At 40.9% G+C, this 24,035-nt stretch overlaps 1 protein-coding gene and 1 pseudogene across 1 annotated transcript in view; both read left to right on the forward strand.

Moving 5' to 3' along the window:
- LOC115639767 (estradiol 17 beta-dehydrogenase 5-like) overlaps positions 1–24,035 on the forward strand; it is a 296,315-nt gene that overhangs the window by 116,704 nt on the left and 155,576 nt on the right. The gene's annotated exons all lie outside the window — the stretch shown is intronic.
- LOC115639851 lies at positions 8,143–23,528 on the forward strand (annotated as a pseudogene).

Consider the following 24,035-nt stretch of genomic DNA (forward strand, 5'->3'; position numbering starts at 1 on the left):
AAGCAAAAGCCCTTCACAGTCGCACAGGGTCTTGCTGATCCCCTCTTAGTCAGGCCCTTTCTCTGTTTGCACTCTCCCCAGAAGGAGAGGAAATCTGCCTTGCAAGAAAAGTTTCAGAGTTCAGCTGCCCCTACTCACTGGCAGCTACTCTACTTCTCTCCACCCCCGCCTCCTTGCTTCCTGCCAGGGAGGGTTTAGAAAGGTCTCCAGCCATTGGGGCCAGCTGAAACTAATTAGCTCCCTGGTAACCTCTGTTCTAGCTGAACCTTATTCCTCCATGGTTAAGCCTTCTGGGACTAATTACTACCCCTCTCCTGGTAGCTAAGTGTCCTGAGTTTGCCACACTGGGTTCAGACTGCATAAGCCAAACTTCAGCCTGAAATAAACATTAATGTCCAAGTGATATTAAGCTGCTATAACGTATTGAATTACCCAATACTGACTCCCACTAATGCCAAAATAACTCTTCCCTGTTTTCTTGGAACGGAAGAACATCTGAAACCTGAGGGTGAGTCAGCCAGAGATCAAGCAATGGAATTAGCATGGTTTGCTGTTTCTACCTCAGCACTTCTTCTTCTCTTCGGTGAGACTCAGAAATCTCAAGAGCAAGAGAGGGAATACAAAGGTTACCAATGCCAGCAGTAAGTCTTCTATACCTCTGCTTTTGGCCTTTTCTGTTTGTTCTTTGAACGTCTTGCTGTCTGAATGGCTTCATTCCTTGGTCTGGGCGAGAGCGTGAATATATTTGTCTGTGAAAATTCCTTTCCCCCTGAACATATTGCCCAAGGAGATGTCCTGTATCTGCAGATGTGTGGTTTTGTGGATTTATTCCACACAAATCATGCTACTTGTCCGATTCATATCAATGACAGCTCTTTTAGATCATCTTCAAATGTTACCAATCAAACACAATCCCATCGTGGGTTTATTCCACACAAATCATGCTACTTGTCCGATTCATATCGATGACAGCTCTTTTAGATCATCTTCAAATGTTACCAATCAAACACAATACCATCGTATCTCACATTGAAAAAGATGCAGCTAGCTATCTGTCCTTTGCGCTGATCCTGTGACACTGCCATGCAGAAAAACAGTTTCACTTCTGGGTCTATGCTTCCTGGGTTTAGCAGGATGGTGAATGTCAGAAATGCATCACAGTCAGACCCTGGTAGGAGAAAATACATCCTTTCAATCAAAGGTGACACCACCTACTTAAGCAGTAGTGTTGACAGGCTACCTTATTGGTAAAAGTGATGACGTCCGTAATCCAAAGAAGAGGCTCCATTGCAGGAAAAGTAGGTGAAGTGCATCCTGTGAGGTTTTGTGAGGATAAATGCCTGGGAGGTGCTTCAATACCAAAGTGGTGTCAGCCATATAAGTAACTAATGGCACAGTTGTGGACAAACGACATACATTGTTATGTGGACTCCATTTTATACTTAGGCAGTGAAGAATGTCATTAATGCTATTTGTCCTAGTATTTAGCAAGCCTATTATCTTTGTACACTAGTTTACATACAGTGTTGCATACAACACCTCACAGTATAACCCTTTTGATAAATAGGCAAAGAAGATGGCGTTTCATTACAAAGATATTTTAGAAAACCAGTCCTTAGATATTCAGGCTTGGAGAAAGGAATGTTATCATGTCTGTTCTATTTTGTTTCTTAATTCTTATAGATTTGACATACTTTTAACCACCCTGAGCTAGTCTGGAAGTCCAGGAACAATCATTGCAGAAATTTAAGTTTGACTATATTGATCTCCTCATTATCCATACTCCCTGTTCTCTCACAGTAAATATTTATATCCTAAAACATACCGCAGGAAACAAAGTCTAACTTTCTTCTTGAAGAATTAGCCTATGATGACTACTTCAGGGAATGCTAACAAATGGAAAAACTAATGTATATAGTACAATACAATATTTTGAGGGGAAATTCTTCCTGTCACAGTTGATGATCTGTTTATATTCTGATTCATCTGAAGTAATAGCCTTGTAGATTATCTATTGCTATTAAAACAATAGATGCTACCTGTTCTTTATATTATGTTGGAAATTATATTCCTTTAAGCCATCCACTAAGGGCCTGATCCAAAGCCCAGTGGGATCAATGGAATTATGTTCATTGACTGACTTTTTTGGGCTTTAATACAAACCCTAAGGTTCCAAATATATTAAACTTTCTCGCACTATCATGAGTCAACATGAGATTCACTCAAATAATAAAATGATGATATTCTTACACTTATAAACAGGCATCATGTTTCACTCAAAATCCAAAAGCAGTTTTTCTCACACAATATCATGACTGCAGTAAAATATAAGGGGAAATTATTCTCACTTATGTTTTTATTCCTAAATTAAAAGATAATAGAAAAAAACCTAATTGTCATTGTTTTATGGCTTGCATTCCTCATTGCCTCTCCAAATGTCTTATCCAAAACTATTTTTTGCACAATTCCTTGTATAGATGAATTTTCTAACTCGGTTTGAAAACTTGCAATAACTAGTATCTGGAGAAGCAGAAAGTTCAGTTCAAGGTAGCTTTTGATTCAGGTGAAATTTCCTTTTGCAACAGAGAACAAAGTTAATAATAAATTAACTATCCTAAAGACTCTCATAGGTGTTACCAGTAGGGAAAACTCTTCATGGTGAATACCCTAGTGCAAACAAATATACCTAAGAGTATAATTAGGGTTGGAATAGGACTTTGCAAGTCATCTATTCAGTTGTCCACTGTGTGGCAGGATTGAGTTAAATAAATCAAATTCTGCTCTACATTACTCTAGCATAAATCCACAGTAAATGACTGCAACTGAGTTACTCTGGATCTAAACATATAACTTTTACATAGCATATGTAATATGTAAGCTCCTGTGTAATTCCTTCCCTTAGCATTGCTCAGCAGCTACTGGACACAGCGCAGAATTGAATCTTCTGCATACTAATGTTCCGGTGAGGAAGTTTGCTTCTAGCTTCAAAATTGTCAACTGGCCTTTTTGTCTACAAATGGTAGAAACAAATTCCCAATTTCTGGAGAAGTTTGGATCCAAATATGGAGTTGAATTGAGAGTTTGAACTAGGTGTGTGTTAAACCTAAATAAGCTGCATCAAAATCCATTATTCTAGGTTCAATGTTTACTAAGAATAAACATCCCCTGTAACATCCTTCTACTTTCTGTGCCTACAGACAGTTATGGGTATGACCCAATTCAGCTTTATATAATGTTTATAAATGTTTGTTTATATATAAGCTTTATATAATGGAAGTAAAATAAACAAAATATAAATGTCAACCAAGTGAATAAAGGTATTGCTTATAAACTCTGCTGCAATGTAATATCTCAGCAAAGACTATACAGGAGGCTTTATTTTATTTATTAGTTATATTACCATTGTGCCTAGGAGCCCTTGTCATGAAATAGAACCCCATTGCGCTAGGTGCCATGCAAACACAAAAAAAGTATTAGAGAAGACAACAGCTGGATAAAAGAAGACCAGGGAGTACAAGGAAACAATGTACCCCCCCCCCGGGCTGAGAGAATCACACCACCACTCCCCAGAGAAATCAAACGGTGGTGGTGGCTAGTGACTCTCTTCTAATGGGGATGGAGGCATCCATCTGCATGCCTGAATGCATGCCTGCTCGGAGGTGTACAGACCTAGTGAGGTGGCTTTAAACTAGGTCTGGGCAGGAGGCAAAAGCCCACAGGTGAGTCCAAACTAATGGAGACCTGGGTGAAAGGTCAGAATGTAGGGGGAACATTGAAAATTGTAGCATGGACAAAGTCAAGACAAGAAAATACAGTGGATAAATCTAATAAACATCTTGGATGTCTGTATACTAATGCAGGAAGTACAAGGAATAAACAGGAGGAAGTAGAAATACTAGTGAATAATCACAAATACCTAGGGCCCTACCAAATTGATGGCCATGAAAAAAGTGTCGCGTTGTGAAATCTGGTCCCCCTCCAGCAAAATCTGGTCTTATGTGCTTTTACCCTATACGATACATATTTCATGGGGGAGACCAGAGTTTCTCAAGTTGGGGATCCTGACCCAAAAGGGAGTTGCAGGGAGGGGTCACAGGGTTATTTTAGGGGGGGTGCAGAATTGCCATCCTTACTTCTGTACTGCCTTCAGTGCTGGGTGGCAGCTGTGTGACAGCATCCCACCAGCAGCAAAGCAGAAGTAAGGGTAGCAACACCATTTCATGCCATGCTTTCTTCTGCGCTGCAGATAGCGGTGGCTGTGCCTTCAGAGCTGGGCTCTCAGCCAACAGCCACTGCTCTCCAGCTGTCCAGCTCTGAAGGCAGGGCCGCTGCCAGCAGCAGCATAGAAGTAAGGGTAGCAGTATCGCAACCTCCCCTACAATAACCTTGTGACCCCACCTCCCACCCCCACAACTCCTTTTTGGGTCAGGACCCCTACAATTACAACACCATGAACATTCAGATTTAAGTAGCTCAAATCATGAAATTTGCTATTTTTAAATCCTATGACTATGAAATTGAATAAAATGGACCATGAATTTGGTAGGGCCCGACAAAGTTGTCCTAATTGGTATCACAGAAACGTAGTGAAATGATTCACATGACTGTGTAATATTGGCATAGAAGGGTACAGCTTGTTCAGGAAGGACAGGCTGGGAAAAAGGGGAAGAGACGTTGCCTTGTATATCAAAGATGTATATATTTCCACTGAGGTTGAGACAAAAGTGGGAGGCAGACCTCTTGCTAGTCTCAGAATAAGGATAAAGAGGGGGGAAAGGGTGATGTCATGGTAGCAGTCTACTATAGACCAGATAACTAGAAAAAAGGAGTGGATGAGACTTTTAAAAAAAAAACTAATAAAATCATCCAAAACACAGGAATTGAGTCGTGATGGGGACTTCAGCTACCAGACATCTGTTTGTAAAATAATACAGCAGGGCATAAATCATTCAGCAAGTTCCTGGTATGCAATGGAGACAACTCATTATTACAGAAGGTGGAGAGACTAGGGGAGAGGCTATTTTGGATTTGATGCTGACAAAGTGAGAGGAAGTAATTAAAGGTGAAAGGCAACTTGGGTGACAGTAGCATGAAATGGTAGAGTTAATGATTCTAAGGAATAGTAGCAGGGGAAAACAGCAGAATAAAGACAAAGGTCTTCAAGAAGGCAGAGTTTAATACTCAGAAAAATTGTTAGTTAAGAGCCTGTGGGAAGGAAGTCTGAGGGGGAGAAAAGAGCGCAGACTCAATAACTGCATTACAAAGAGACCTTCATTCCTTTCCAATAATCTAGAACCATGTTAGAGAAGTTGTTCTGAATTTCTCTCTCTCTCTCTCTCTCTCTCTCTCTCTCTCTCCATACACACAGAAAACATGAAAAAATGGGTGTTGCCATACCAACTATAATAAGTGTAATCAGTTAAGGTGGGCTATTGTCTGCAGGAGGGGCAAAAAAACTTTTGTAATGATAATCAGGATGTCCCTTCTTGTCAATTGTTGGGAAAGTGTGTGTATATATGTCTTCCTACTGTATTTTCCACTGCATGCAGCTGATGAAGTGGGTTTTAGTCCACAAAAGCTTATGCTTAAATAAATTTGTTAGTCTCTAAGGTGCCACAAGTACCCCTGTTCTTTTTGACAAGTTAGATGTCTTCAAGTCTCAGGGCTTGATGAAGTACATCCTAAAATACTTCAGGAACTGACTGAAGAGATCTCTGAGCCATTAGCGATTATCTTTGAGAACTCATGGAGGACAAAAGAGATACCTGAGGTCAGGAAAAAAGGGCAAATATAGTTCCTATCTATAAAAAGGCAAACACAGACAATCCAGGGAATTATCACTCCTCTTAACTGGGGTCCTGGGAAAGATAATAGAGCAAATAATCAAACAATCTGTAAGCACCTAGAAGGTAATAAGTAACAGTCAATTTAGACTTGTCAGAAACAAATCATGTCAAACCAAGCTGTAGCCTTCTTTGACAGAGTAATAAGCCTTGCAGATAACTGCTGCTGCTTCCCCTATCAGTGGCTCACAATTGAGCTGGAAGGGCATATTGAGTGGGGTCTTGCAAGGATCAGTCCTGGGTCTGGTTCTAATCAATATCTTTGTAAATGAATTGAATAATGGCATAGAGGGTACATGTATAAAATTTGTGAACGATACCAAGCTGGGAGAGGTTGCAAGCACTTTGGAAGACAGGAATAAAAATCAAAACAATGTTGACAAACTGGAGAAATGGTCTGAATTAAATAGGATGAAATCCAGTTAGGACAGATGGAAAGTACTACACTTGGGAAGGAATAATCAATTGCACAAGTACAAAATGGGAAATGACTGCCTAGGAAGGAGTACTGCAGAAAAGGATCTGGGGATTATAGTGGATCACAAACTAAATATGGGTAAACAATATTATACTGTTGCCAAAAAAAGCAAACATTCTGGGATTCATCAGCAGGAGTGTTGTAAGCAAGACACAAGAAGTAATTCTTCTACTCTGCTCAGTACTGATAAGACCTCAGCTTGAGTATTGTGTCCAGTTCTGGACACCACACTTCAGGAAGGATGTGGACAAATTGGAGAAAATCCTGAGGAGAGCAACAAAAATGATTAAATGAAAGCCCTGGGGGAGTGGCAAATGGACAATGGGGAGGGAAAATATTGCCAAGTATGCTTCTGCAACTGCCCCTGCCAGCTACCTAGAGTCTGTCTTCATTCCCATTTATGGAGAAGAAGAGTAAGCAGCCAGGCTGTACCAATGGATGTCTGTAGATGGGAGGTATCTCAGGAATGGAGCAGCTCACAGGTGCTTTTGCAACAGTCCCTGCCAGGTAGCTGGGGTTCATTGTCACTCCCAGTTCAGGGGGGAAGAGTAAGGGTACATTTACACTTACTTTTAAAACCCACTGCAGTGAGTCTGAGTCTGGGTCCAGAGGCTGACGTTTGTGCTACCGTGCTAAAAACAGTCGTGTAGACGTTCAGGCTCAGCCCGAGGCCCGAGCTCCGGCCCGAGCTCCAGCCCAAGCCATAATGTCTATGTTGCTGTTTTTAACACCCAGCCCTTGTCTGTAGACCCAGGCTCTGAGATTCCTGCAAGTTCTGCAGACATATCCTGAGTGGCCTGACTGTGCAACTGAATGCTATGGTCATGGGCTGTATTTAAAATAATTTAGTAGAAAGCATTGCACGTCTGCTCTTTGAGAGGCCTGCAGTGTGTATTCCACTGTTCTAGCCATACAGTTGCATGTGGATATTTTATTAAAACTATTTTCTTTAGATTTGTGGTCCACCCCAAGTATTCGTTTAAAGATGTATATTAAAAAGGATCCTTTCAATATTCCTATCCTATTCTTTGCCTTGTTGCATTACTGGACTTATTTCAAGAAGAACATACTGCTCTGGGAGCCCAGAGCACACTGGTGATATCAAGAGCTCTACACTGTACATTTTAAATAGAAATTCAGAACAAGTTCTCTATTATGGTTCTAGATTACTGGGAAAGAATGAAGGTCTCTTTGTAATGCAGTTGGGTCTTGTTTCTGATTTTGATAAAAGTTTCTTATCTATGTTCCCATGCCAGTAATGGGCTGCTCAAATTTGTAGGGCTGCTCAAATTTGTAATTCATAGGAGCAATTAAACAGTAGGCAATTCTCTTGTACTATTTTCAGATAATTTAATTTTTATTTGCTCCTTCTGAGTGTGAAAATTTAGTAACGTGATAAGTGTTAGTTCTAAAATGCTTTGTTAAAGGTTATACCACTTTTCTTAATTATATTTTGCTGGAAATGCTTTGCCCCCATTATAGAGTGACTGCTGAATTTGAAGGGAGATCTTTTGTACACGTTTCTTCTGTGTCACATGGAAGCAGTATTAAGTCAATAAAGTTTGAGGAAAGAGACTGATCTTTGAACCTGTTGATAATGATAGTGTGTTTTTCTGAGAACTTTGTCATTTTGCATTTATATTTTTTTCCCTTTATGCCTGCTGGACAAAACTTGGCTATTCCTTTTAGTACACCTCATAGAAAAATACAATTAAAATAGAAATTCATACTGTGTTTTCTTTCTGAAACTCTCACTGGCCCATGCAGCAGTGGTGCAAAATTTCAGCATTCAGAAAAGAATTGAGGAGACACTGTAAAGAGATGGAGTTTGACAAAGACTACTGTATTAAGATGAACGATGGGAACAAAATTCCTGCAGTGGGATTTGGTACCTATTCTCCTGATGCAGTAAGTAAATCTTTCGTGGCTTTCTTTGTCCGTAACCAGTTGATTAACATTGCTGGGCACTACTATAACCATTGCCTGTAGCACTCCAGAAAGATCTGGAAGATGAGATCGCTGTATATCTAGTTTATAAAACTCTTGACAGTGTCTGGAAAGTGCTTTGGGAGTTTGAGAGAAACATGATGCCTGTATAGAAGTGTAAGAATATCATCATTCTGTGAGAAATGGTTTTTGTTTTTTATTATTTGAGTGAATCTCATGCTGATTCATGACTCCTTGACCTAGCTTTGCCAAAACATCTGATCGATAGCAATGCCAACCACTCACGCCTTGAACCCCCACATGCATCTGTCAATTGATCTCTCTCCTAACCTCCAGCACTCAGCTGTGCTAGTCCAGAGCCACTATGTAACTACCCATGCATCTTTGCCCTGACAGCAGTCCCTTTTCCAGTTTTCAGCCCATATGTCTCTACCAATGCATTTTGATCCGAACCTCAACTAAATGGAAACCAATTTCTTTTAAAGAGAAGTTAGTTATTTTTACTTGTAGTGCTACTCACTGAATTACACTGAGGGAAGGAAGATGAGAACATTTCCTATTTCTCCCTTCTCAACAGTCCTGCTACCTGCTGATCCCATTGTGGAGGGGACGGGTCTAGCAGTCAGAGCAGGGGACTTGGAGTCAGAAGATCTGATTCTGCCTCTGAGTCACTTATGTAACTTTTGGGCATCTTACTTGCCTCTTTGTGTTTTAGTGTCCCCAGTTTTGTAAATTCTGATAATACCTGAATTGCCTCACTGGGTTTAACTCATAAGGATAAAATTTTCAAAAGCACCTAAAAGACTTAGAAGCCTACATCTCATTGAAAGGCACTTGGAAATGGCACTTGGAAATGGCACTGCTTTTGAAGATTTTACTCTGAGTTCGTAAAATTGCATTTCGATTCTCAGATGGAAGGTGCTAAAATGTGCAATTTATTACATTTTTTTAAGTCTTTACTTATTTTCGCTCCTTATTCCTATCCATGACTCAGGGAGAATTAAGCCTGACTAAATACTGTGTTTAAAAAAACAAAAAGTAAAGGCCCCTCTGAAGAGGACAGCTGCATGTGGATCTCTTTCTTTCTACCTGGTACGTATCAGCCTCGTGGCACCATGGCATGTATAGTGTCCTAGGAATAAAGGGGAAGCATAGACGTTTTCTGTAGAGCTCAGTGTCTCAGCTCTTTCCAGTGAGTCCCTCTAATCAGCAGAAGTGATATGATCTCTCTCCTCTTCCCCCCCCCCGAAAAGACCACCTCCTAAAATATGACTTTCCTACACACTACAGTCTGTGTCGACTGCAGCTGTTCACTCAGGCCTGTTTCTCAGTTATACTAAGGCACCTTAGGACCTCCACTGCACTCAGCACAGGTGATGCATGGGATTTGAGAACCGTCGCTTGCTTCCTGCCAGGAGCTAGTGGATTGGAAGCTGGTGGGAGCCACCCGGCCAGCTCAAACCCTTGACTCTCCGCACTGTGGGAGCTGGGGCACTGTCTGGCTGCCCAGCAACCCTCCCTGCCCTTCTCCCTGAGTGGGCCACCTATGCACAGCCAGGGGCTCCCCGGGCAGGAAGGGTGGAACAGATCCGAGCTGATCTCCCAAATGAGCCCAGCGATGCAGTGCAGAGCCCAGCTGCCATGAGATACTCTCCAGGGTGCTCGCTCACTGTTGCCCTGGTGCTTCTGGCTCTGCTGCTTTTCCTCAGCCCAGAGGTGACACATGGGTCAATCAGATGCAACCCCTCCCCCCAAAACTTTAACTTGTGCCCACCCAGAGTTATGCATCATCTCTGACTGCCAGAGTGATGTAAAGAGTGTGATGTTGCACTCCATATGTTTTATGGAAATATGCTTATGAGTGTGAATATGATGTAACTGGAATATGCGTTATGCAAAAGGTCTCTTGTAAGGTATCATTACAAAAGTTATAACCTACTGAATATATTTCTATTTGTATGCAAGTATCATTCCTGTATCTGAAGCTAGATATATGAAGTATAACTCTGAGGTCCTATTGTAATTATGCAAAGTGTGGGTCATTAATGGTGGTTTAGAATCTTGATGGCTCCCATTGACCAGAAATAATGAGTTGTAAATGGCCTTGGTTACTTGAAAGCCTTCCTGTGTACATGTGGGCCAGACAATGGGGACTAGAGGGTCTTACAGTGACGTGTCACCTGATACTGAAATCCATCTTAAATCTGATACTTTTCCATTTAGAAGGAGGGATGGGGACCCAAAGAGACAAAATATTCCCACCTTGTGCAAAAGCTATAAAAGGGGGTGGAGCAGGACAAAGGGGGGGCCAGTCTTGAGAAAACCCCTGCTTATCCCTGAGATGTCTGCTGGAACTAATAAGGACTCTCCCAGGGGAAAGGATTGGGCCCAGACTAGGAAGGAGTCTAGTCTGTGAAAGAAGCTTGTTGGAACATTTCTGAGGGTGAGATATTACCTGTAATCAGTTTCTTAATGTATTAGGCTTAGACTTTATTTTGCTTGGTGACTTACTTTATTCTTTCTGTTATTACTTGAAACCACTTAAATCCTACACTTTATACTTAATAAAATCACTTTTGTTTATTAATAAACCCAGAGTAAGTGATTAATACCTGGGGGAGCAAACAGCTGTGCCTATCTCTCCGTCAGTGATACAGAGTGCGAACAATTTGCAAACTTACCCTAAATAAGATTTATACAGAGCAAAACGGATTTATTTGGGGTTTGGATCCAATTGGGGTCTGGGTGCTGGAGACAGGTAATCTGCTGAGCTGTTTTTAGTTAAAGTCTGCAGCTTTGGGGGCATGGCCCAGACCCTGGGTCTGTGTTGCCGTAGGCTAGCATGTCTGGCTCAACAAGGCAGGGTTCTGGAGTCCCAAGCTGACAGGGAAAATGGGCTGAGAGGTAATTTCAGCACGTCAGGTGACAGTCCCAAGCGGATCTCTGTGACTGAACCCATCACAAAGGGGCCTTAGTGTAATGAGAATCAAGCCCACTTGTATTTATAAGGCCTGATTCTCCTTTCACTCTAGGTTTTATGCCATTGTAACTTAATTGACTTCAATGAGAGCAGATTTAGGCCAACAGGATAGATTCTCTTTCATATTGGGAGAGAAATTGTTCAACAAATTCCTAGATGAAGCTTGAAAATTAAATTTTAAAAAAGGCAAATAGGAAATCAGAAGCCAATTTAGGAACTGGTCTTCTTTGCCCTTCTCTAGTACTCCCCAAGAAGTTCATTTGCCCCTCCTTTAAGTCTTGCTTATCATTATCTTTTTCTTTATCACACCTGATTTATCTGCTAGGAAGCAGGGCTATTGTCAGACTTTTTTTAATCATTAATCTCAGCAGAGTCAATATGGACCTAGCTGGAAGAAAGCTGAGTCATTGTCAAGAACCAGCAAGGGTTCATAAAATCATAGTTCTCGCCAAACAGTTCTAATAGCTGCCTTTGTTACAACTATTCATGAAAGGAATGTGGTCCTGCCAAACCAAGAGTTCAAAACCATAAATTAGTTTTGGCAAAATCATGAGTTTGACTTACAAATCATGATATTAAAAAAAAAAAGTCAATAGCTCAGCCAGACTTGGGGTTCTAATCCATAGTGAATGCTGATATTAGATTCTAACAGCTCCTGTTTTCGGGGTCCTGTATTAATTGTCCTTTGAATCTTGTAAAAAGGAAAGCTGAAATAATGGGCCTGATTCTCTGTTGCCCTGAATTTTAATGAGTCATTTACTCCTGTGCACAGTGAGAGCAAGAAATACCTGCTATGTCTGAATAGTAGCTTTTTACACCTACGTTCCATTTACTTTGTTGTGGTGTAAATAATAACATAAGATGCAGGGCAAAAAAGGATCGGACCTAGAATTCTTGAATTTCCTTTAAGGTAAATTCTAAATGTGCCACTCTACTTTGAAGTCTTTCTGATGGTGATCAAAGCTCTAGGTGACTGGTATAAAATATCCCTAATCCAGAGAGATTGACACGACACCTTCTTAACTGATAGGTTCAGAGAAAAGTAAATGCGAGGAGGCTGTAAAGGCGGCTATTGAAGTTGGCTTCCGCCATATTAATGGAGCCTTTGTATATGGGACTGAGGAGGAGGTTGGGCAAGCCATTCGCGAGAAGATTGCAGATGGAACTGTCAAAAGAGAGGACATATTTTACACAGGAAAAGTAAGTGGGTTTTGTTTTAACACCGGTATTTTTACCCTACTGCTTCCTGTGCTAATTATTTTTTCTAATTTATGAAGAATGGTGTAACCTCCTCAAGGCCAGTATTGAAAGGATTCCCTTTAGAGTAATATTATTCACGGATGTGGAAAATTGCTTTCTATACAAAGTTACAGGTCTGAGCACAAGGCTCATCTCTACATGTGTGAAAGTGAAGCTAAAATGGCCTCTTCATGCCCCTCAAAGTACGGATCACCAGACAGAACTTTTTTTTTAAGCCACAATGAGCCTTTCTAAGCTTCCTGTGCACAATGGTGACACTGCTTGAAAGTGTAGATTTCTTTTGAAAAGTGATTGTGTGAAAATGGCACCTTCTTAGTCAACCAACGTGTTCCCTGTGTGCATTCACAGTCCTATCTGTGTTTTCAGTGGAATTAAAAATAAGCTCTCATTCCTTTCAGCTCTATAGAAACGACATGGCTAAGGGAGAGTCAGGTGGATTTTATTCCTCCTCTCATCAACAACATTTACTAATTTCCAATCAATAGCACTTCTACAAACCAATTAAAAGCAAGAGATTATCACTGAGAGCAAGATTTTTAGACATTAGGGTTGCAAAGGTGTCACTGAGCATATAATTTGTTCTCTAGCATCTTTATTTCTGGAGGTGATGGACAAGAAGCAAAGAACCCAGCTTGATCCGGATTGAGTTTGTGGAGCTGTCAACTGGAAAAGCATACTTTTACTTGTAAATGGGGCACATTTGTATTGAATCGCTAAGAGTCAATATTTAACCTCAAAATCTCATTTTTACTGAGTCACTTTTCAGAGTAGAACCATGTAGTAAATGGAGATCAGATGGCAAAAAAAGTAGAAGGGGGTTCTTGGAGTGGGATTCTTTCCACATAAGAACTGACATCTTGTAAGAAATGGCATTTGTATGAACTCCCATCTCCTGGTACCCAGAGACAGACCAGAACTGTGTACAGAACTCAGTCACATACCAAGGAATATCTTCCATTCCATTCTTGCAAGGGCCACCTAATGAACTCGGACAACAGAGTGACTCCTAATAACCAAGGAGAACAAATTTAGCCAGAAAGATTTTAAACCTGAGTGTGGCCTCACATAGGGTTCCTGTACTGAGCAAGTGCATTTCTCACATCCTGGCTGTGTTTCAGCCCTAACTCTGCTTCTTCAGGAAACATTCACATCTCACTCTCATGTGAGGTGGTTGTGTGCAAAGATGCACAACACAACCCTTCTGCCAGAAAAGTAAAGCCAGTGGTATGCCATGAATAAGACGATTTAGAAAAGTGGTTTTTACAGAAAGAAGAGAAAAAAGAGAACTTCTTCAGAAAGAACAATTGTTTTTGAACCATTACAGCTTGGGAGTACCTTTCACCTTCCTGAACTTGTGCGCAGCTGCCTGGAACAATCACTGAAGAAACTTAAATTTGACTATCTTGATCTCTTCATTATCCATATCCCTGTCTCTCTAAAGGTAAACATTTTATGTACAAAATATACACAAGAAAACAAATGTTTGGTAGTATATCCATAGGCCAAAGCAGAGCTGTTTTTAAAAAAAGACTCGTAGTTCATCTAGTCATATGTCCAGCCTACAAAAGTAGCCTCTGATGGATGCTCGAGGGAAAGGCAAAAGACAAAAAAAGAAAAAAAACTAATGCATGAGGCACACTCTATAATGCAAATTTTTGGGGGGTGGAGTGGTGTTCATATTGTGTCTCATTCGCAGTTGATATATAGTAATCATGTAGGTTAACAGTTTTATTCTTTTAATCCTTGCTATTAAAACATCATATGCTACCTGGGTTCACTCTATGCTGTTATATATATATATATAGCTTTTGATCATTAAGTGTATATTTGAATTTAAAGAGTTTTACAGACAGTTTGTAAATTTGTCAGTGCACTAAGATATATATATATATATATATATTAGCCTTCTCCCTCCCTGTTAGTGCACTGACAAATTTACAAACTGTCTGTAAAACTCTTTAAATTCAAATATACACTTAATGATCAAAAGCTAATGAGTTACTCTGAAAATTCACCAGTAATCTATAAACCTAATCTGAGGTTACTGTGATTTCTTTGGTGGGTGGGAGGGAGAAGGCTAATCAACGATAAGCTCTTTACTTTGTCAGTGAAGATGTCATTTTGTCTGACACCATGTCATGATTTATCTGTACTATCTGTAGGCCCTAATTGCTTTCCACATGCATGCTTTGTTTTTACAGCGTATAAACACGATTTCTTATGAAAATAGTGTTTCGCTGAACTCATTAATTTTCCAGTATTAACATTTATTGTCTTATTAACTCAAAATTATTCCTAGGCATCTAGGGTGAAATTTACTCATGGAACACAAGGTACGCTATATATCTCAGTCATATATAGGCCTTTTACTCAAAAGTGATATGTAGCTAAAGTCCCTAGCTCAGTTTGACAATTTACAGAGGCTGCTCTGCCTCTAGAGAAGTAGGAAATTCAGTTCAGTTCAAGGTAGTTTTAATTCAAATGATACCAGTTTTGTTCTGGTGCTGCTGGAGTCTTCCATTAGGGACTTAAAAGAAAGGGAATTAATAAAATAAGATAGTTCTCAAATGTTACTGGTAGGGAAATTCTTGATGACTGGGCAATGATCCAGCTCTCAGTCTCTCATCCAAATATTTTTAGCTTGTGGGAATCCAAATGGTTTAGATAAAACCATTCTATTATTTTTACCAGCTTTAATGTTTGACACTTTCCCTCCTTCCCCACTCCTCCTGGTTACAACTCCTTTCTTGGCCACAAAATAGTTAAAATCCACTTGTGTAAAAAAAATCACGACCAAGGGGGATTTTCCTTTTGTTTTTAAGCCTGCTCCAGATTTGCTCACCAATGGATGAAAAGGGAAAACTCATTTTTGATATTGTAGATCTGCGTCAAACTTGGGAGGTGAGTGACATGAATGACACAGTGTTAATTAAAAGCCCATCCAGTTTCCTTAGGTAGCCAGCTGACTGTTACCGGGACAGTGTTCAGAGTTCTATCTGTTTTTTAGTCCTATGACCTGTTTAGAGGGTTAGAGAGACTGTAATTGTTATGTATGTGGGAGGCTGGGATTGTTAGTAAGATATGGTCATGAACTGCTTATTGATAAAGTGCAGCTTCACACCAGAAAGTAACTACGTATATAAAAATGACACCTTCACACTTAACAGATCTGACCCTTGTGTGTATTGAGCATCGCTGCTGCCAGCTTTAGCGACACAAATAAGTTTGGGCTGCTTTTTGCTCCAGTTAGCCTTGCAGCACCAACTAGTGATGCTCCTTCTTGTGAATCATCAACAGATTTTCTTACTAAAATCAAACCAGTGGCACCTGTGTTAATAAAATGATGATGTTGCTCAAGTGTCACTGAGGGCGTCATCTGAAGACGTTGGGGCTGCAGAGGTGTAGTTGAACTGTTCTTCTTAGTGATGATGCACAAGATGAGAAGAGTCCAGCTCAATTGTCAGATTTCGGCCAGGTCTGCATACAGTTTTCATCCCACTTTAACTATTTCATTTAGGGGGGGCAATTTTTTTTTAACAAAATAGTTGAATTGGTGCAAGTCCTTGAGTGAAGGCAGTTTTACCGTACAGTGGTACCTTGCACTGGGGTATTTTATTCCCCTAAATGTATGAGAATAAACTATACCATTACAGGCTTCTTTATAGCAGCATGATTGTACCCACTGGGAAAAATTTTAACTTTCTGACACCCCTCTTCAGCAAGAAGGAGCATCTCTCTTGTCTCAAATATCCTTTTCTGGATAAATACATTACTATAGATCTGGTTCAGAGTGCGGTGTATGGTCTTCTGCCTGTACCCTTAGTTGTAGGGGTATAAAATAGTCTAAATGAAGAAAAGAGCACAGTAAGTCTACAGCTCTCAAAAAAGGCCAGGTTCCTGCAGTCTCTCACAGAGTGAAGATTTACAGTCCCTTGGCAAGAGACCTGGACTTCTTGTCCCCTATGTGCCCAAGCAACCAAGGCAAAGTCCCAGGGCTCCAAAAAGAGAAGTATAGAAAAGCCAGTCCTTCTACTTCCTTAGAGGGCCCAAGAGGTCAGTGCGCTCAAGCAATTTGCCCAGGAAACAACCCCTGTCCTCTGGGGAGCTCTATCTCTGCTTTCACCAGATTCCTCCTTAGACTAAACCAGTATCCTCTCTTTTAAGCACTTGCCATTAGCCAGGCTTGACCTTCAATGAGTGTTCAGGGCTGCTAGTTAAATGAAATGTATTTTCACTAGTAAACTGAGCAGATCTGAGGGGGAAATCACTGAGTGAGAGACAACAAACATGAAACCTCACATGCCTTTTTTACAGATTCACTTTGTAGAGCAGAACCGCACTTAGAGATGCTTTGACCTTCCCTGGTCTTAGGACAGGGATATTGTCAGGGACAGAATCGTAGTCTGGGCTTTACATGTGGTGATTTCCACAGAGGAGGGATGAAATATTCGGCTGTAGAGTCAACCAAGATGAGGACTCCATAAGATCCCTAATTCTTTAGCTTATGCTTTGTGAGTAGGTCAGCATTGCAGCTTATTAGTGGGCCAGCCTGTCAACATTGAAGAACTAGGTTCAAAGTCTATCCATGTTTACCCACATTACAAAGTCCACCACTCAGTTTATTACCATTGGTGCTTCTATATCAAGAGAGACCAGAAATGAAATACAAAGGGGCATTAGGTTAGAATCGAGGTGCATTGGTAGAGCTTTGGGGGTTCTAATTATCCACTCTCCCTGGTTCTAACTGGTGCTATTGGTTCCTCATTTTCATGAGTACTAACTTAACTCCCTCATTTAAGAAGAAAAAGCTAAAACTTCTCCTGTGATATGTGCTTTCCCTTCAGTGGACTCTAGCAAGCTTTTTCTATTAAATGTAAAAAGTAAACCGAATTTACAATATCTGTTTTTCATAGCACTGCTTCTGATCTGAGATTATGTAGTCATTTCCTGGTATACATCAGATACCACAGTACGGCTATTATCAGTAAATACAGACATTCTAATGGTGACCACTACACTTGTCCATCTCCTTCAGCATTTCTTGTGTTTCCCCCTTAATTTTCATTCTGAATTTTTTTGTGCTATAAAGCTTTTAAACTGGTGTTCATAGTCCCATACTTATGTGATACCCTTATTTCTGTATTGTTCACTAGCAGTGATTGGCTATTGCTATGTCTCTGAATTCTTTAGGTATGAAGAATAAATAGAGATGAAGCTATGGAGAGAGGTGGTGGCCAGATTGTCTGTCTACTTTCTACTGGGGGAAAAGATTACTTTGGAGCGAGATCTAATGCCTAAGTGAACGGTTGGAAAATGATTGTCTCTAAATCAGAGTTTCTTTCTAGAACAAATCAAACTTCCCCTACTGTATGTGTAGTAATATTTTGTTGGAATAATTTTAAATTGAGTGGGCCCAGTTGAGTGTAATTTTTGTAGTCTCTCAGAAATTATACTACCCATAGTGATAATGGAACTGGCCATTGTTGTTTTCCCCAGGCCATGGAGGCATGTAAAGACACAGGGTTGGTGAAGTCCATTGGAGTGTCCAACTTCAACATCAGACAGCTGGAGATGATCCTGAACAAACCAGGGCTCAAGTACAAACCTGTTCTCAACCAGGTAAAATGCTGACCTTTGGGTAGAGACCTAAAAGTGTTGAGTTAGAAGAAATTCAGAACTTGTGGTCAGTGAAGAGTTTCATTTACGGGGGGAGCTAATGTCCATCCTTTCTTTTAAATCAAAAGGGAAACTTCCTTATTGCTCCACTCCAAGTAGACACAAGCCATAACAGTTAGACCTGATATTGAAATCCTCAGAATTTGTGGGTATTGCGAGAGCTGATGTTAAAGACAGGGGCCATTATCAGCTACAGGTTCAGATTCAGGTTCTGAAAAAAAAGAATAGTTCTATGTTGTTTGGAACAAGGGCCTTGTTTGTGCCCATCACTGAAATGATAAACTTATACATATCAAGAAAGAATGAAGCAGAAAATACCCATAAAGGCAACAGTCTCTGAGAGAGGCAGGAGAAAGATAAGCTCTGTACATCCAGAGATCCTCATTCCACCGCTATGGGAATAGACTTTCATAGCAGCAGCCTTTCTGTGCTTGGAACATGAGGATGTTTTGTTACCAAGTTGTCCAAACTCATACTTGGAAATGTGGCTTTCAGGCAGTAGGCTCAGAGAGAGAGGATTCAGATGGATTATGTTGTTTTCTTATCCATTTTCCTACCCTTCACATAGATACCTAGATGTATTCCATACATGCTGGATAAAGAGGAAGAACTAAGTTATAAATGATAAGCAAAATAACGCAGGATATGCACAGTATCCCATAGTCAGTTTTTGAAAGTCATTTTGCCTCTCAACAAATTTTTTTTCAAACTTGGCATAGAACAAGTTCTGTATGGAGGATACTATATAGGTAGGAGGTAACTTTAAATTTTTAAATCTAAACTGTTTTAAATTTCATTATTAAAATATGCAAGGGGAAAAATGTCTTATCTGGTGAAAAACAGTTGGACAACTCAAAAATGATTGAACTGATGATGTTTAAATTCCCTCTCCCAACTCAAAAATCATTTGAGAGTTAGAATGAGTTGAGACCAAGCATGAGAAATTTGGACCAGGAGACCACTTTAGGGGAACTTATCAGCCATTGAAAATAAGGGCTTAGAATCAGAGTGCCATCTCATCCATAACTGACCCCAGTACAGACCCACAGAACATCCATAAGTAACAAACTCAGTCTCTCTCTCTCCAACTAATGGTCATTGCTTTAATGGCAGTGTTAGTCCAGGCAATGATTCTGATCCATGTCCTAGCTATGTAACAATACATGATGGGCCAAAATTAGTATCGAAACTGAGGTTTCAGTGGGACTAGACACATGAGTAAGACAAGCAGGACTTGGTTCTGACAATCCTTATTAAGCCTATTCTCCCACAACGTGGCTTGGCTTCTGTCCTTTACTAGACAAACTGTTGCTTGGGATTTATCAGCTAAACTGCACTGCCAAGCTGTACTATAAATGAAAGATATTTGATATTTTAGTATACTGTGCCCTGTTGACATAATGTCTAATGTTTCTTTTGTCTGACTGCTGCTTATATGATCTGAAGTCTCAATTTTGGGTTGCGGGTTGATTCTGCAGGTTGAATGTCACCTTTACTTCAACCAAAGCAAACTGCTGCCTTCTGCAAATCCAAGGATATCCTCCTCGAAGCCTATTGTGCTCTGGGCTAACAGAGAGACAAGATGTGGTAAGGAAAGAAACTGGACTGTGCTCCCAGGTTTAGAACCTCAAAAATGGGTTAGAGGGTATTTTCCCCTCCTTCCATCTTCAAAGTATCTGGTATTTCTAAAGTTATAGAATAAAAATGAGAGCTGGAGAAGATCCAGTAGGTTATTTTCAGATTGTACAGGCATTGTCCTCACTAGACTGAGATGACTGCATTCCTCATCCCAGAAATGCTCCCTGTTTCTCTATTTCCCTCGTAGGATAGACCAAAGCACCCCAGTTCTGCTCTAGGACCCAGTAATGGGTGCAATTGCCAAAAAGTACAACCGAAGCCCCACTCTAGTAGCCCTGCACTACCAGCTGCAGCATGGTCTCGTGGTCCTCTTTAAGAGCTTCACCAGAAAGCGTATTGAAGAAAACTTCCAGGTAAAACAGGAGGGGAGAGAGAAGATGATGAGGGAGACACCCCTGAGATGTGCAGATTTAGATGGGACACCATAGAGGGCTGAGAACTTTTGTGTCCCTGTACAGTATGGCACTGCAGGATCCTGCCTGAGGCAGGTTCTCTCTTCTTAGAGAAGGCTTTTGCCACTTTACCGTTTGAACTGTGTAACTTGGCACCTACTAGAGAACAAATAATAATATGGGGGAAGAAAACCCGGGAGTCCTCCTTGTCTCTCCCAAAGGAAATATTTTGAGGGAGCAACTGATTTGTGGAGCCCTTTCCAAAATGACTAATGTTACTCTTGATATAAGATGGGAATATAGGCCCCTTTGAGCATTAGAAAGACAAATGATCTTCCAGTAGGAGCGTGCCCCTTTCCTGCCCTCAGCCTCTTGCCTAGACGGTGGGTCCTCTTTAAACTCTCATCTGTCCTCCCCTGCCCATTTTAGTCCAGAATTTGAAACATCCCAGGTAAATCAGGGTATAGCCTCCCTTGATCTATTTTCCATACCCAAGGAACAAACCTTACAATATCACACTGACGGATTTATTCTAGATTAAGGTGAAAACAAAGCAAGAAAGAACCTCTGTGTAAGACAGCACAGTGTGTATCTCCTCTGTAAGCAGCCATTTATATCTCAAAGTGGCAATTGCCTCTACAGACAGCAGATTGCTAAAAGTTCAAAGGTGAAATACACAGAAAATAAAATCACAACAGTTACATAGCTAGATAACCTTCACCTCTGAAATATATAAAATACAGTGGAAAGACGAGGCCCAGATTAATATACCTATTTCATTTCTTTTCACTTTACATGGGCCTTGTGCTTCTGTAAATGCACATACATCCCACTATTAGAAGGGCTATGCCCGCAGGAATAATCAGTGTTTGATCCTGTCTTCTGTGTCAGGTTTTTTACTTCCAGCTCTTAGAGGAGGACATGAAAACCATTGATGGGCTGAACAAAAACCTTCGCTACCTGCACTTAATACAGTGAGTCACGCTACCTTGTATTTTAGTACTCTGTGGAGAGGTGGGAGAAAGGCAGCAGTGGTCCCCCCACAAAGAAATAAGGTTTTGTGTTATTCTGATCCTCGTGATCACAAAGGATGTACTTAGGATCATAGGTATTAGAACTGGAGTGGACTCATAGACTTTAAGCCCAGAAGGGATGACCATTTAGTCTGACTTCCTGTATATCACAGGCTACCCACACCACCCGCTTGCTAAACCCAACAACCAAAATCAGACCAAAGCATTACAGCCCACAGGAGCCCAGGATACAAAGTCGGTGAGATAATATCTTTTATTGGACCAACTTCTGTTGATAAACAAGCTTACACAGAGAGCTCTTCTTCATATCTGGGAAACATGTCACAACTAAATACAAGGTGGAACAGATTTTTTGACGTAAGTAGTTAACACACATTTCAAGGGGCCATTCAAGGTTACACCCCTTCAACACCCTTCCATTCATAGGGGAGAAAGAAAGGAGGGGAAGGCAGCTGAGGGAAGTGTAAACAGATTATTGTAATCCATAAATCCAGAGTCTCTTTTCAGTCCATGATTTTAAGTGACTAACAAAGTTATGAAGTTAAGCTCCAAGGTTCGTATTTCGAAATTATTATGCAGGTTTCTTCTGAGGATGAGGACTGATAGGTTTGTTAAGTGTTCAGCCACAGGTGATAGGGTGTTTTTGTATTATCTCTTTCCTGGGTGACTTCATCTGGGAATTTAGTGATTGTCTGGTTTCACCCATATAGTTCTTACTAGGTCATTTAGTGCACTGGATGAGGTTTACCACATGTTGTGATAGGCATGTGTAGGATCCAGGGATCTTGAAAAGTGCATTGGGGGTGGGGGAGGGTGGATCCCTGTACCAGTGGCAGGATTGCATGTTAATCCGGCAGGGTCTGGTGCCACTTTGAGTTTGTGTATCCTGGTCTGTTGGGAGTTGCTTCTGGTGATGAGATTAGGGGGCGTGTTTGGAGGCCAGAAGAGAGGAGTTCAGCTCATCAGAAGCAAGCTGCCTACAGACCAGATTCTGTCCCTCTGACCCACAGAAGTTGGTTCAATAGAAAATATTACCTCACCCACTTTGTCTCTCTAATATCCTGTGACCGACAAGACTGTAACAACATTGCACACAGGAGACTAGAAAACTATGTGCCACAAGCAGTGAATATGAGAGACTGAGGTGCACCAGTGCCCGAGGCCCCCACAATGACATCATTTGGCCCATTATCCCAACACATTCCTAGTAGTCATTTATCTCATTTAGCCTTGCTCAGTTTCAAGGCAAAATAACAACTTCCCTTGGATGCCAATGTCATTGCGTCATCCTCCTAAGGGCTATAAATGTTTCCAATGTTCTGGAAACTCTGGGATTAGTCCAGGGCCCCTCTAGGGTATTTGTTGTGTTCTAGAGGCATCAGCATAGGAATCTCTCTGGCAGTGAAGAACCCACAGAGCAAGGTCCTGTGCCATACCCTCCAAGATGTTGGCACAGGGGATTCGCTGAAGGCACTTCTGAGGAGCGAGTGTGGCCAGAGTGCTGCTGTGCTCCAGCAATCCCCAGATAGCAGAGAGCACCTTAGGAATTAGTCCAAGGATCAGAGAGTTGCAAATTTGTCCTTTTGTGGATACACTCTTCTTCCCTCCCCAACCCGCCCCAAGCTCGGCATAGTGCCGAAGGGTGCAAGGAGTTCAGTTCTCAGCTGTACCCAAATAACCCTGATCTTTGCAGAAGTTTGGGTCTAGATTAAACATTCATTGATCTGGGTGGCCTTTACATCTGCAATGGGCTAAACCAAAACACACCCAAATTTTGGATCCAGATCGGGAACTTAACTTTACAGTTTGGGCCTCTCTGTATTATAAAGACAATTTTTCCCACTTCATACAAGCCAACTATTATTTGTTCTAGCCTCACTATTTACTGAGAATAATCATCTTTTGTAACAACCTTCTGCCATAGGCAGTCACAGAGTTATGAGACCATTCTGTCATGTTTTCTCCAAGCTTTATTAAATTCCAGGTGAACACGGGTATTAGTTATAATAAACTGTGCTGTAATGCAGTGTCCTCTCAGTAGAGACTATACATTAGCGCATTCATGTGCTGAGATAGCACAGTGATGGTCCTAAAGAAAACCCTAAAATAAATAGATACCATTGCATGTCTTCTCTTTGAGATTCCTGTGTTTTGCACTCAGATGGCCTAGTAATGCAATTATATGGGGATATTTAATAACTGTTTTCTTTTTAGACTTGTGGATCACCCTCAGTTTCCATTTAAAGATGAATAATGGAAAGGATACTTTCAGTGTTCCTGATTTTATTTCGCATGTGAGGAATCAGACATACATTTCATCTCCTTCCCCCATTCCAGTGATTAGTCCCAGAGAAGCACCCTGTTCTGGAAGCCCACCTTCTGCTGGTGATATCAAGAGATCTACATTGTACATTTAAACTGAAATTCAAAACAACTCAGTCTCTGAATGGAATTGTTCTGGATTGCTAATGGGGAAAAAATAAAGGTGTCTGTGTAATGCACTTATTGAGTCTAGTCTCTATTCTCTAATAATTGTTTCTTTTCTTCATTCTCAGAGGCAGCAGACCCAAGCCCCTTAGAAGTGCTCTGGGTGAGGTGCTGTACGTCCCCAAAGTGTGGTTCGCTGAGCTAGCTTGAAAAATGATAGGGTCTGTCCACTTTGGTGGGCATTGATGTCACTCAGCAGCTTGCAGCAGCTTGACTGCTCCCTCAGTCGCCATGCCTCAGTAAATAAAAGTAATACTCAAGGGCTGTATTTGCTCACTGGCTCAAGCAGGAGTGAAGCAA

This window comes from Gopherus evgoodei, chromosome 1 (genome assembly GCF_007399415.2).
Source record: "Gopherus evgoodei ecotype Sinaloan lineage chromosome 1, rGopEvg1_v1.p, whole genome shotgun sequence".
Lineage (NCBI taxonomy): Eukaryota > Metazoa > Chordata > Testudines > Testudinidae > Gopherus > Gopherus evgoodei.